We start from the raw sequence: 15,363 nt of genomic DNA on the forward strand, positions 1-15,363 counted from the left end.
CACCCCCCCCATCATTATTACAGCCCCTCCCTGTACATCACCCCCCTCATTATTACAGCACCCCCCTGTACATCACTCCCCCCTCATTATTACAGCCCCTCCCTGTACATCACTCCCCCCCTCATTATTACAGCACCTCCCTGTACATCCCCCCCTCATTATTACAGCACCTCCCTGTACATACCCCCCCCCCCCTCATTACTACAGCACCTCCCTGTACATCACACTCCCCCCCCTCATTATTACAGCACCTCCCTGTACATCACACTCCCCCCCTCATTATTACAGCACCTCCCTGTACATCACACTCCCCCCCCCCTCATTATTACAGCACCTCCCTGTACATCACCCCCCCCTCATTATAACAGCCCCTCCCTGTACATCACTCCCCCTCATTATTACAGCACCTCCCTGTACATCACTCCCCCCTCATTATTACAGCACCTCCCTGTACATAACCCCCCCTCATTATTACAGCACCTCCCTGTACATCACACTCACCCCCCCTCCTCATTATTACAGCACCTCCCTCTACATCACTCCCCCCCTCATTATTACAGCACCTTCCTCTACATCACTCCCCTCCCTCATTATTACAGCCCCTCCCTGTACATCACACCCCCCCCTCATTATTACAGCCCCATCCTGTACATCACACCCCCCTCATTATTACAGCACCTCCCTGTACATCACCCCCCCCCCCTCATTATTACAGCCCCTCCCTGTACATCTATCCCCCTCATTATTACAGCCCCCCCTGTACATCACTCCCCCCTCATTATTACAGCACCTCCCTGTACATCACACCCTCCCCCTCATTATTACAGCCCCTCCCTGTACATGACACCCTCCCCGTCATTATTACAGCACCTCCCTGTACATCTATCCCCCCCCCCCTCATTATTACAGCACCCCCCTGTACATCACCCCCCCCCTCATTATTACAGCACCTCCCTGTACATCACACCCCCCCCATTATTACAGCCCCTCCCTGTACATCACTCCCCCCTCATTATTACAGCACCTCCCTGTACATCACACACCCCCCATTATTACAGCCCCTCCCTGTACATCACTCCCCCCTCATTATTACAGCACCTCCCTGTACATCACTCCCCCCCCCTCATTATTACAGCACCTCCCTGTACATCACACACCCCTCATTATTACAGCACCCACCTGTACATCACTCCCCCCCCTCATTATTACAGCACCTCCCTGTACATCACACCCCCCCCATTATTACAGCCCCTCCCTGTACATCACTCCCCCCTCATTATTACAGCACCTCCCTGTACATCACACCCTCCCCCTCATTATTACAGCACCTCCCTGTACATCACACCCCCCCCCCCTCATTATTACAGCACTCCCCTGTACATCACTCCCCCCCCTCATTATTACAGCACCTCCCTGTACATCACACCCCCCCCCTCATTATTACAACACTCCCCTGTACATCACTCCCCCCCTCATTATTACAGCACCCCCTGTACATCACTCCCCCCCTCATTATTACAGCACCTCCCTGTACATCTATCCCCCCCTTCATTATTACAGCACCTCCCTGTACATCACACCCTCCCCCTCATTATTACAGCACTCCCCTGTACATCACTCCCCCCCCTCATTATTACAGCACCTCCCTGTACATCACACCCCCCCCCCATTATTACAGCCCCTCCCTGTACATCACTCCCCCCCATTATTACAGCCCCTCCCTGTACATCACACCCCCCCCCATTATTACAGCCCCTCCCTGTACATCACTCCCCCCCCATTATTACAGCCCCTCCCTGTACATCACTCCCCCCTCATTATTACAGCACCTCCCTGTACATCACTCCCCCCCCTCATTATTACAGCACCTCCCTGTACATCACACACCCCCCCCCCTCATTATTACAACACTCCCCTGTACATCACTCCCCCCCTCATTATTACAGCACCCCCCTGTACATCTATCCCCCCCTTCATTATTACAGCACCCCCTGTACATCACTCCCCCCCCTCATTATTACAGCCCCTCCCTGTACATCTATCCCCCCCTTCATTATTACAGCACCCCCCCTGTACATCACTCCCCCCCCTCATTATTACAGCCCCTCCCTGTACATGACACCCTCCCCCTCATTATTACAGCACCTCCCTGTACATCACACCCTCCCCCTCATTATTACAGCACTCCCCTGTACATCACTCCCCCCCCTCATTATTACAGCACCTCCCTGTACATCACCCCCCCCTCATTATTACAGCACCTCCTGTACATAACCCCCCCTCATTATTACAGCACCTCCTGTACATCACTCCCCCCTCATTATTACAGCACCTCCCTGTACATCACTCCCCCCTCATTATTACAGCACCTCCCTGTACATCACTCCCCCCCCTCATTATTAAAGCACCTCCCTGTACATCACTCCCCCCCTCATTATTACATCAACCCCCCCCCCCTCATTATTACAGCCCCTCCCTGTACATCACTCCCCCCCTCATTATTACATCAACCCCCCCTCCCTCATTATTACAGCCCCTCCCTGTACATCACTCCCCCCCCCTCATTATTACAGCCCCTCCCTGTACATCACTCCCCCCCTCATTATTACATCAACCCCCCCTCCCTCATTATTACAGCCCCTCCCTGTACATCACTCCCCCCTCATTATTACATCAACCCCCCCTCCCTCATTATTACAGCCCCTCCCTGTACATAACCCCCCCCCCCCTGTACATCACTCCCCCCCTCATTATTACATCAACCCCCCCTCCCTATTTATTACAGCCCCTCCCTGTACATCACTCCCCTCCCTCTACATCACTCCCCCCTCATTATTACATCAACCCCCCCTCCCTCATTATTACAGCCCCTCCCTGTACATCACTCCCCCCACTCATTATTACAGCCCCTCCATGTACATCACTCCCCCCCTCATTATTACAGCCCCTCCCTGTACATCACTCCCCCCTCATTATTACAGCACCCCCCTGTACATCACTCCCCCCTCATTATTACAGCACCTCCCTGTACATCACTCCCCCCTCATTATTACAGCACCCCCCTGTACATCACTCCCCCCTCATTATTACAGCACCTCCCTGTACATCACTCCCCCTCATTATTTCAGCACCTCCCTGTACATCACTCCCCCCCCCTCATTATTACAGCACCTCCCTGTACATCACACCCCCCTCATTATTTCAGCACCTCCCTGTACATCACACCCCCCTCATTATTACAGCCCCTCCCTGGACATCACACCCCCCCCCCTCATTATTACAGCACCTCCCTGTACATCACACCCTCCCCCTCATTATTACAGCACCTCCCTGTACATCACACCCTCCCCCTCATTATTACAGCACTCCCCTGTACATCACTCCCCCCCTCATTATTACAGCCCCTCCCTGTACATCACTCCCCCCTCATTATTACAGCCCCTCCCTGTACATCACTCCCCCCTCATTATTTCAGCACCTCCCTGTACATCACACCCTCCCCCTCATTATTACAGCACCCCCCTGTACATCACACCCTACCCTTCATTATTACAGCACCCCCTTGTATATCACACACACCCTTATTATTACAGCACCCCCCTGTACATCACACCCTACCCCTCATTATTACAGCACCCCCCTGTACATCATTGTGACGGGGATGGGGTAAACAGGCTTTATAATAAAGGTTAAACCCACTTGGTTGCCCCTGAACTGTGTTTTGGGGGTCCTAGAGTGTCAGCTCTTGGACCCATGTTTTGTGCATGCATTACTGTGTGCAAATTAATTAATTAATTTATTAAAACAATAAAGATTTTTCTGTGTTTTGCCTTTCCTGGGATGCTGGGACCCGGAGATTTCTAGGCTCTGAGTTTCAGGGTAGGTTTGACAGAGAAACTTCTTTCAGATTGCGTCTATTTTGCGGGGTTCCAAAGTTACTGGATACCCCAAAAATGTACCCCGCATTCAGGTTAGATTCCAGGCTACATTGAAGCGCAGTGCTCCGGTCAAAACCCTACCATGAAAAGCGTTCTTGCGACTCACCACTAGGAGATCCTGCTTCAGCACAGACCAGAAAAGGTAAAATGAGGCACAGGGAGGGAAACGGTAACTGAAACAGTCAAGGGGCTGCCCAGTTCCTACCCAGGTCACCCTCACTCTGGGATAAGGAGTTTAGGGTTTACTCGGCCCAAAAATAAAACAGATGGTTTTATGACGATAAGGCTGAGCAGCTTTTTATTAAAATAAGTTTATTTATTGAGTGTCAGAGGTATGGCTGGTGGGAGAAAAAACACACAGTTACAGGTTTCACTCTATCTCCCACATCAAATAAACTTAGCACATTTTAATAAAGACAAATAGACACGTATAGGTTATTAAAGCTGGCATGTTTTCAAATGTTATATACTGTGTCCATGAAACAAAGCAGGGTCTTTCCTCTCCTAGCCACCAGGGCGTTGGTGCTGGTGAGTCTAACCCTTGATCCTGGATGAAAGTGACACTTGTCCTGGAGGTGTGAACCCTTTGTTAGCAAGGAGGGCTAAGTGGAACACCCACATCCTCAGCTCAAAGGGTCCATGTGGCCTAGCCCAGATGGGCTGGAGCCTCGCACCGTGGGGGGCAAAGGGGCAGAGAAGAATATTTTACCTGCCCCTGGGAACACTCAGGTGTTTAGAAACCCTGTCTAGCGGTCTCAGATTGGTTGCTAGGGTATATGCTAAGGTTTTTTGATTGGTATTCATTCCCAGAAACCCTGCAGCCCAGAGGTTTTAAAAACCCTGACATAGCTCAGAATTGGCAGATTCCCCAGAGATTCCTAAGAGAGGGGGTTCCCAGCGATTCCAAGGGATTCAATGTTTGTGCCAAGATTCCAGAAGTCCAATTTGCCATAAGGGCAAGAACGGGTCGGACCGGACCCTGAGACACCTTGCTGAGATTGCAAGGAAAAAGGCTGCAGGACTTTTTAAACCGGAATTCCCCGGAAGTCCCCACTTCAGCACTGGACTGTTTTAAAGACTTTATTTCAACTAGGAAAGTCAGTTTGTCAACCCCAGACCCCCAGTAAGTGTATCTTTTTCTGTCTATGGTAATTCAATGTGTGTTAGCCTGTTTCTATGGAATAAATTACAATTTATTTTACTTATTGGCTTTGCTCAATGATATGATCCCAATTTTATATGTGTAAAATACCTGCCCTCGTGACAAGCACCTCCCTGTACATCACTCCCCCCTCATTATTACAGCACCTCCCTGTACATCACTCCCCCCTCATTCTTACAGCACCTCCCTGTACATCACTCCCCCTTCATTATTACAGCACCTCCCTGTAAATCACCCCCTCATTATTACAGCACCTCCCTGTACATCACTCCCCCCTCATTATTACAGCACCTCCCTGTACATCACCCCCCCCCCCGCTCATTATTACAGCACCTCCCTGTACATCACCCCCCCCCCCCCGCTCATTATTACAGCACCTCCCTGTACATCACCCCCCCCCCCCGCTCATTATTACAGCACCTCCCTGTACATCACACACCCCCCCCTCATTATTACAGCACCTCCCTGTACATCACCCCCCCCTCATTATTACAGCACCCCCCTGTACATCACTCCCCCCCCCCTTCATTATTACAGCACCTCCCTGTACACCCCCCTCATTATTACAGCACCTCCCTGTACATCACCCCCCCCACTCATTATCACAGCACCTCCCTGTACATCACCCCCCCCCCCTCATTATTACAGCACCTCCCTGTACATCACTCCCCCCTCATTATCACAGTACCTCCCTGTACATCACTCCCCCCTCATTATTACAGCACCTCCCTGTACATCACTCCCCCCTCATTATTACAGCACCTCCCTGTACATCACTCCCTCCTCATTATCACAGCACCTCCCTGTACATCACTCCCCCCTCATTATCACAGCACCTCCCTCCTTGTACATCACTCCCCCCTCCCCCCCCCCTCTCAGACTAAGCACTTGCACAGTTTTTTTTGGCTTTTGTTCTAAAAACATTTATTACATCTTGTTGGTGTGTATTAGACACCTGCATGGATTTTCCTGGTCTCAGGGGCTGTCAGTGGCCTGCTGGGTGATGGGTAAAATAGGCGCCAGGAGTTTTATTAATACAAGCTCAATCTTTATTAATGTTCCTAGGCTTGGGAACACTGCAGTCACAGTACATATTGATTGACATGGTTGCACATATTTTCATCCATACTGATATTACTATTTATGCAGATCCTCACTGTCCACTCAACACACAAGTGAGGTGCATCTCATTGTTACTTTAGTGACACTCATCTAGTGGATCTGGCCCCTTTCCTATCAAGATCCTTGCAGACCCTATTACTGTGGTCCCCTGCTGAGATCCTGGTCTGTGTAACGTTACTGTTGCTTCCCCACTCCTGCTTTCGAACTGCCACTTCTCCAGGGGGTATTGAACACCGTGGATGAGGATCTGCTTGTAGGGTCACCCCTCCCCACTTTTTAAAGTAAGGTTCTTTCATTATGCTGTATGGATGAACTCACTGCAGTCATTCTCCCTCCACCAGAGGTAAAAAGAAGTTTCAACAGGTTAGTGTTAGGACCTGCAAATGTGTTTATGCCTTGACTTTGGCTTGCAGGCTTATAACATTTTGGCCAAAGGGTTTAACTAAATTACCCTTATTCATGAGACTATTATTATTTAAGTATTTAACTATTTACTAAATACTATATATTTTGTCAAATTGGATGTGGCGTTGGGCTTTTGTGTCTTTTGTTGTATACATCTGGCCACGCTCAGTAGCACTCCTTTTGAGATAGATATAGATATTATGTGGCGGGTTCTGGGGTTAGAGCTTGCTGGGGTGTGTGTTTGTTCTTACATGTAATTAGATTGTAAGCTCTTCAGAGCAGGGACTCCTTTTCCTAAATGTTACTTTTATATCTGAAGCACTTCTCCCCTTTATGTGTTATTTATATGATCGTCACGTGTATTACTGCTGTGAAGCGCCATGTACAGTAATGGCGCTATATAAATAAAGACATACATACATGTACCCACCCCATCTCATCAGCAGTCGCCTATCCGAATCCCTGCCCAGCACTCCCTATCACTATAATTATCCTTTATTATTACAGGCTAAAGCTTCGGAATGTTAAGCTCAGAGGTTTAAATTCCAAGTACGAGCTGCTAACGTCAACATAAGTGTTATAACTAAAATAAAAATATGTTACAGCAAATGTATCTTATTCGAGTAATAATCCCCCAGCTAAGGTAAAGGTTACACCTCTGGCATTTAGTTCCTCCAGCTGGGGTATTAATGTTCCCAATGCCCTAATGTTGTTTAAGGTTTAATACTTTGTCGCCCACACCACTGATACTCATCAACACTGCAGCACCCCATCAACAGAAGCAGCAGCACCCAACTCACCAATTATTACCTTTTTATTCGTAGCACCCACTCAGCTGTCACCCTTATATTTCCACTCCCCTGCAGTATCCCCAGCATCCATAACTAATGAGCCTGCTGCACCCACTCATTTTAGCAGCTGACACAAACTACTCCTCTTACTCCATCCCTACCTTCCAATTACTATGACCACCTAGTTCACTGATCCCTTGGTGCCCACATTATTTGCACCAACCTTATCTACCTCACCATTATCTGACCAGAGGATGTTAAACCTGTCCATCTTCCATATAATGCCATGATTATAGGCTGGGTAGAATGACAGAGAAGAGGGCAGTCACATCGCAGGAGTAAGTGGAGAGCAGGAGTCTTGATTATGTGGTATTGTAACAGATCCTGCTCAGATACCTGTATGTAACGGAAACCAGAGCGCATGAAGATTCATAAATACTTCACATATTCTCTGAGCCAACCTTCCTCTCCCCGTGTCCTCACCTGCCTCTCCCCCCACTTGCCTCGCATCCCATGTATCCTCATCTGTCTCTACCCCCCATGCGTCCTCACCTGCTTCTCTCCCCCCCATGTGTTCTCACCTGCCTCTCCCCCCCCATGTGTTCTCACCTGCCTCTCTCCCCGAATGCGTTCTCACCTGCCTCTCTCCCCCCCGCATTCTGACCTGCCTCTCCCCCACCTGACTCCCTCCCCCTGAATTCTCACCTGTCTCTACCCCCCCATGCCTCTCTCCCCCAATTAATCTTCACTTGCCTCTCCCCAGCTTCTCTCCCCCCATGCATCCTCCCCTGCCCCTCTCCCCCCCGTGAATCCTCACCGGCTTCTCTCCCCTTGTGCATCCTTTCCTGCTTCTCTCCCCCCGTGTATCCTTTCCTGCTTCTCTCCCCCCCCGGTGCATCCTCACCTGCTTCTCTTCCCCCCCCCCTGGTGCATCTTCACCTGCTTCTCTTCCCCCACCTCCCCGTGCATCCTCACCTGCTTCTCTTCCCCCCCCCCCCCCCCGGTGCTCCTTGTCTCATCGTTATCTGGTTTCCTTCTCCAGTTGCACAGAAAATAAGCCCACGGAGATCAGCGGGATTTTTTTAACCCTCTTTCTGCCATAGGGGAACACGTTGAATTGCAAATGCGATGCACCTCATGCCTCTCTGACAGTGAATGGGTTAATGCCAGGTAGGGGCTCAAATGTAATTGGACAAATTAACACAATCATAAATAAAATGTTCATTTTTAATACTTTGTCGAGCATTCTTTGCAGGCAATGACTGCTTGAAGTCTGGAACGCACGGTCATCACCAAACGCTGGGTTTCCTCCTGTGTGATGCTTTGCCAGGCCTTTACTGCAGCTGTCTTCAGTTGTTGTTTGTTCGTGGGTCTTTCTGCCTTAAGTTTTGTCTTCAGCAAGTGAAATGCATGCTCCATCGGGTTGAGATCAGGTGATTGACTCGGCCATTGCAGAATATTCCACGTCTTTGCCTTAAAAAACTCCTGGGTTGCTTTCGCAGTATGTTTTGGGTCATTGTCCATCTGTAAAGTGAAGCGCCGTCCAATCAATTTTGCTGAATTTGGCCGAATCTGAGCAGACAATATATCCCTATACACTTCAGAATTCATCCGGCTGCTTCTGTATCTGTCACATCATCAATAAACACTAGTGACCCAGTGCCATTGTAAGCCATGCATGCCCATGCCATCACACTGCCTCCACCGTGTTTTACAGATGATGTGGTATGCTTCGGATCATGAGCCATTCCAAGCCTTCTCCATAGATTTTTCTTCCCATCATTCTAGTACAGGTTGATCTTAGTTTCATCTGTCCAAAGAATGCTGTTCCAGAACTGGGCTGGCTTTTTTAGATATTGTTTGGCAAAGTCTAATCTGGCCTTTCTATTCTGGAGGCGTATGAATGGTTTGCACCTTGCGGTGAACCCTATGTATTTGCTCTCGTGAAGTCTTCTCTTTATGGTAGACTTGGATAATGATATGCCTACCTCCTGGAGAGTGTTCTTCACTTGGCTGGATGTTGTGAAGGGGTTTTTCTTTACCATGGAAAGGATCCTACGATCATCCACCACTGTTGTCTTCCATGGACGTCCAGGCCTTTTTGTGTTGCAGAGCTCACCAGTGCGTTCTTTTTTTCTCAGAATGTACCAAACTGTTGATTTGGCAACTCCTAATGTTCCTGCTATCTCTCTGGTGGATTTTCTTTTTTTTGCAGCCTAAGGATGCCCTGTTTCACTTGCATTGAGAGCTCCTTTGACCGCATGTTGTGGGTTTACAGCAACAGCTTCCAAATGCGAATGCCACACCTGGAATCAACTCCAGACCTATTACCTGCTTAATTGATGATGAAATAATGAAGGAATAACCCACATCTGTCCATAAAACAGCTTTTGAGTCAATTGTCCAATTACTTTTGGTCCCTTGAAAAAGAGGTGGCTACATATTAAAAGGAGATGTAATTCCTAAACCCTTCCTCCAATTTGGATGTGAATACCCTCAAATTAAAGCTGATAGACTGCACTTTAAGCCCATATTCATTATTAAACTGTAACTTGAATTTATTTTGGTAAACAGCCGAAATAACAAAAACTTGTATCAGTGTCCAATTATTTCCGGACCCAACTGCATAAGAAAATAATGCAGAAAAGATGTGGTATCCCAATATCCCAGACCCATTTCTAATAATGTAATATTTGTTGGGGGGGTAAAGGTGCTATAACTCCGTTCCCATATTTCTATGGTTCCAAAAAGAGAGAAACAAAGAATTGCAATTTTTACATTTACCCGGTATGATCAATAACGTGCCTATATTCTACCTGATACTCCCATCTAATGTTCCTATGCACTCTCTCTCTCTCTCGCCACCTTTAAGGTCCATCTTAGAACACACGGTCACGGGAGACCAGAATTGATCACCGGGATCAAGGCACCAGACAGGACAAAGCCGTTCAATAAATAATGTTTATTCCAGCCGGAGCCAGCACAACACATAAAACAGAGATCAGAGTGATCCTGGCTAGCACAGTGCACACTGTGTAGGGGGGGGGGGAGTCCTAGCTGGCTAGGCGCCACGTTGAAGGTTTACCCAAGCTTTGCTTCCACACTCCAGTGGGCTGGGGCCAACCAGACCTCTCTGGTACACATTGCTGCACTTCCACGTCTCCTGCTTTCAAGTCCTGCTCTACGTTTCTCCGGCTCAGCTACAGTCTCGTAGCACTAAAGCACTTTTGAATTTCCCGCATGGTTAGGCTCACAGTCTCGTTTTCAGGCGTCACCGGCACAGCCTCGGAGCACCGCTTAGCTCGCCTCCCCGGCAGGATCAGAATGAGACCTGGTACGCTGATTGGGTTCCCCTTTCATAGATTCCCCGCTGCCATAGGAAGTCACGGTAGATGGCCTGGCGACCACAGTGATGATGCTGCTGAGGAACCAATCAGGACGCAATGGCTCACCTGCTTTGGCCAAATCGGGGCTGGAAGCAGGGCGGAGTGCGTTAAAAGGCTTTGGAGGGAAATACAAACAGGCCAATGGGAGCAGCTCCTACCAGCGGGAGTTCAACAACGGTTTCCCCAGCCGACCAGATAACCACCCCCCCCCCCCCCCCACGGGGCATCCAGGTGCCACGATGTCTGCGGGAACAGCCAAATGCTCCGTTTTTCAGGCAGATCTCCGCTCCCGGAAACTCTCTCTTTGTTCCATGTACCTCTCCTCCCCCTCTAGCCATTTCTCCGGACATGCGGGCTGCACACAGGGTTTCTCAGCCCCACGTCCCGAGGCCTCGGTTCCGCTTTATTGTGTGTACAATACACATTTTTATTCTTCGGTACATTTTACACACAGGAATAAACATGGGGTGTAAGGGGCTACCGGCCATGTGAAAACGGGGTAGCTCAGGGGTCTGTGGTTAGATGAGCCCCAGGGAAGGACGGGCAGGGGCCAGGAACCAGGCTTGTTAACCTTTATTAAGCTGGTCACTGGGCCCCTTTCCATCACACACCTCTTTAATTAAGCATTGGGGTAGCTCCGTGGCTGTTACCATACATCTCATGCATGGACTAGGGGCTCCTGCAGACACACTTACCAGAACACCATAACATGGTCTCTGTAACTTCTCCCTAATTACCACTTAGATTGCAAGCTCTTCAGGGCAGGAACTCAATTTCCTTAGGTTTACTTTTATGTGTGAAGCGCCAATTCCTATTATGTCACGTGTATTACTGCTGTATAAAACGGGTGTGGGCACGCCGGGGGCCCTTGTATAAAACGGGTGGTGCGGGCACGCCGGGGCCCTTGTATAAAACGGGTGGTGCGGGCACGCCGGGGGCCCTTGTATAAAACGGGTGGTGCGGGCACGCCGGGCCCTTGTATAAAATGGGTGGTGCGGGCACGCCGGGGCCCTTGTATAAAACGGGTGGTGTGGGCACGCCGGGGGCCCTTGTATAAAACGGGTGGTGTGGGCACGCCGGGGGCCCTTGTATAAAACGGGTGGTGTGGGCACGCCGGGGGCCCTTGTATAAAACGGGTGGTGTGGGCACGCCGGGGGCCCTTGTATAAAACGGGTGGTGTGGGCACGCCGGGGGCCCTTGTATAAAACGGGTGGTGCGGGCACGCTGGGGGCCCTTGTATAAAACGGGTGGTGCCGGCACGCCGGGGGCCCTTGTATAAAACGGGTGTTGTGGGCACGCCGGGGGCCCTTGTATAAAACGGGTGGTGCGGGCACGCCGGGGGCCCTTGTATAAAACGGGTGGTGCGGGCACGCCGGGGGCCCTTGTATAAAACGGGTGGTGCGGGCACGCCGGGGCCCTTGTATAAAACGGGTGGTGCGGGCACGCCGGGCCCTTGTATAAAACGGGTGGTGCGGGCACGCCGGGCCCTTGTATAAAACGGGTGGTGCGGGCACGCCGGGGCCCTTGTATAAAACGGGTGGTGTGGGCACACCGGGGGCCCTTGTATAAAACGGGTGGTGTGGGCACGCCGGGGGCCCTTGTATAAAACGGGTGGTGCGGGCACGCCGGGGGCCCTTGTATAAAACGGGTGGTGTGGGCACGCCGGGCTCTTGTATAAAACGGGTGGTGTGGGCACGCCGGGGGCCCTTGTATAAAACGGGTGGTGTGGGCACGCCGGGGGCCCTTGTATAAAACGGGTGGTGTGGGCACGCCGGGGGCCCTTGTATAAAACGGGTGGTGTGGGCACGCCGGGGGCCCTTGTATAAAACGGGTGGTGCGGGCACGCTGGGGGCCCTTGTATAAAACGGGTGGTGCCGGCACGCCGGGGGCCCTTGTATAAAACGGGTGTTGTGGGCACGCCGGGGGCCCTTGTATAAAACGGGTGGTGCGGGCACGCCGGGGGCCCTTGTATAAAACGGGTGGTGCGGGCACGCCGGGGGCCCTTGTATAAAACGGGTGGTGCGGGCACGCCGGGGCCCTTGTATAAAACGGGTGGTGCGGGCACGCCGGGCCCTTGTATAAAATGGGTGGAGTGGGCACGCCGAGGGCCCTTGTGTAAAACGGGTGGTGTGGGCACGCCGGGGGCCCTTGTATAAAACGGGTGGTGCGGGCACGCCGGGGGCCCTTGTGTAAAACGGGTGGTGCGGGCACGCCGGGGGCCCTTGTGTAAAACGGGTGGTGTGGGCACGCCGGGGGCCCTTGTGTAAAACGGGTGGTGCGGGCACGCCGGGGGCCCTTGTGTAAAACGGGTGGAGTGGGCACGCCGGGGGCCCTTGTATAAAACGGGTGGTGCGGGCACGCCGGGGGCCCTTGTGTAAAACGGGTGGTGCGGGCACGCCGGGGGCCCTTGTATAAAACGGGTGGTGTGGGCACGCCGGGGCCCTTGTATAAAACGGGTGGTGTGGGCACGCCGGGGGCCCTTGTATAAAACGGGTGGTGCGGGCACGCCGGGGGCCCTTGTATAAAATGGGTGGTGCGGGCACGCCGGGGCCCTTGTATAAAGCGGGTGGTGTGGGCACGCCGGGGGCCCTTGTATAAAACGGGTGGTGTGGGCACGCCAGGGCCCTTGTATAAAATGGGTGGTGTGGGCACGCCGGGGGCCCTTGTATAAAATGGGTGGTGTGGGCACGCCGGGGGCCCTTGTATAAAACGGGTGGTGTGGGCAAGCCGGGGGCCCTTGTATAAAATGGGTGGAGTGGGCACGCCGGGGGCCCTTGTGTAAAACGGGTGGTGCGGGCACACCAGGGCCCTTGTATAAAATGGGTGGAGTGGGCACGCCGGGGGCCCTTGTATAAAACGGGTGGTGCGGGCACGCCGGGGGCCCTTGTATAAAACGGGTGGTGCGGGCACGCCGGGGGCCCTTGTATAAAACGGGTGGTGCGGGCACGCCGGGGGCCCTTGTATAAAACGGGTGGTGTGGGCACGCCGGGGGCCCTTGTATAAAAATGGGTGCGGGCCCTTGTATAAAACAGGTGCGGGCCCTTGTATAAAACAGGTGCGGGCCCTTGTATAAAACAGGTGCGGGTGCGCCTGGGGCCCTTGTGCCATGCCTGGTACATCATGCATGTTTGCTTGTTTACTAAGGGTAGATTTAATCAGACAAAAAGTGAAGCCGCCCTCTACTTCCATTCCCGTCACGAAGGAGGGGGGGGAGGCTATTACATCCATGTGATCACAAGGTTGCACTCCCATAAGTAGGGTGACACTTGGTTGCCATACAGATTAATACAACAAAAAACAAAGATGCCCAAAGCTACTTCCAATGTGACAAAAATACACAGTGCAATATCTATATATTCTCTTGAAAAAGGGTCATTTAGTTGAACCCTTTAGCCAAAGCATGCCAATGCACTATGTGCAGCTGGTCTCAGCTATTTTTGGGAGGTTAGTGGCCCAAATCTTCCCCCAAGGTTTAAGCTTGCCCCTCCCCACCTTCCAAGTTGGCAGGTCAGTTTCATTTTGCTGGGTTACGACAGATCCAATGCAGATCATTCTTCCTGTAATTATACAGGTAAATAAGAACTTTAACTCAGGTAGTGTTAGGACCTGCTAACGGTGTTTGGGGTTTCTCAGGGCTTGTTGGGTATCTGTGTGACCATACAGATTAATACAGGAATCCTATCGAAAGCAATTTTGAGTTTAGCTTTGGATAAATGTGGTATAATTCTTGTGCACTGGTTGGGAGAGGGAGAGGCTTACTAACAACTTAGGTAGCCGAGGAGGTAGGTAGTATAATTTTATTTGCACAAAAAAAAAACCTTTATAGGAGGGAGACACACACACGATTAGGGCTATCTAGTGCTGCCCTCTTGTGGCTACAGGTTCCATTTGCAGGCGCACCGTATTGGAATGCGAATTACGTTTGCGATCCCCATTTATTGCAACCTGGTAAATTTCGTACGTAAAAATTTTTAATGACTCTCCCAAAGCAGCAATCATCTCCCATCCCCATCCCCCCCCCCCCCCCCCACACTTCTGCAAGGCTTTTTTGTGGAGATGGGGATTGAGGCTCGTCAAAAAGGGGGACAGATATTTACACAGTGTGCAGAAACATTGGGCATGTTGTACTGTTAAACCCATGGAGGTCCGAAGAGCCCGAAATGGGTCAGAGGAATGTCCACCCCATCATGTATCTAATCTCTTACTCTGACCCCATGGGCATTAGCCTTTGATTTTAGGACCGTTTTTTGGTACGGTTAAGAGAATACTGTACATTATAACAGGTTGTATCAAATTCTGTACGGTGTATTTATTAAAGTTATAATCCCACTTAACCGCTCGGGGGGGGGCAGTATTTTGTAAATAATGTAACAATCTAACCATGCTAAAAGCAAAGATTTGGGTTTGAGTCTAGGGAAATAACTGCAAAATGCATTTGTGAGGAGGATTTGAATGATGACTTTTTGTCAATCGAGTGCTTTCTTAGTTGCTCTCGAAGGTCCTTAGGCTGGGGCCATGGTGCCTTTGCCCGTGCGGAGGCGTGCGCGACCGTGACGTCA

Source organism: Ascaphus truei, chromosome 5 (assembly GCF_040206685.1).
Source record: "Ascaphus truei isolate aAscTru1 chromosome 5, aAscTru1.hap1, whole genome shotgun sequence".
NCBI lineage: Eukaryota > Metazoa > Chordata > Amphibia > Anura > Ascaphidae > Ascaphus > Ascaphus truei.